Source organism: Orycteropus afer, unplaced genomic scaffold, assembly GCF_000298275.1.
Source record: "Orycteropus afer afer isolate SDZICR_OR568_19922 unplaced genomic scaffold, OryAfe1.0 scaffold00170, whole genome shotgun sequence".
Classification (NCBI taxonomy): Eukaryota; Metazoa; Chordata; class Mammalia; order Tubulidentata; family Orycteropodidae; genus Orycteropus; species Orycteropus afer.
Window position 1 is genome coordinate 1,131,446 of NW_006921757.1, and position 512 is coordinate 1,131,957.

Here is a 512-nt window from a genome sequence, read left to right on the forward strand (position 1 = left end):
TATCTGCCCCATGGGGTCCTCGGGGCCCCACGTGCCCCACGGGGTTCTCACGGCCCTATCTGCCCCATGGGGTCCTCGGGGCCCCACGTGCCCCATGGGGTTCTCCCGGCCCTATCTGCCCCATGGGGTCCTTGGGGCCCGACGTGCCCCATGGGGTTCTCATGGACCTATCTGCCCCACAGGGTCCTCAGGGCCCCGCATGGCCCACGGGGTCCTCACAGCTGGGACCTTTCAGAAACAGATCACCAGGATTTTCTTCCAAGGCCCCTCGGGGTGGGTTCAAACCAGCAAGCAACCTTTCACAGCTAGTAGTCCAGAGCTGAACCATGTGTGCCGCGCAGGCACAGTGATTCAAAGCCCCCACGGAGCCCTCACCCTCCTGTCCCTGCCCCTCGCAGTCCCGCCGCCCAGGCACACTACACTCACTGGGTGGTAGCCCCACCACACAGGGACACTGCACTCACTGGGTGGCAGCCCCGCTGCACTCACACTGCACTCACTGGGTGGCAGCC

The 512-nt window shown here is 65.4% G+C and overlaps 1 protein-coding gene across 1 annotated transcript in view; it reads right to left on the reverse strand.

Moving 5' to 3' along the window:
* SND1 (staphylococcal nuclease and tudor domain containing 1) overlaps positions 1-512 on the reverse strand; it is a 573,924-nt gene that overhangs the window by 517,747 nt on the left and 55,665 nt on the right. The gene's annotated exons all lie outside the window — the stretch shown is intronic.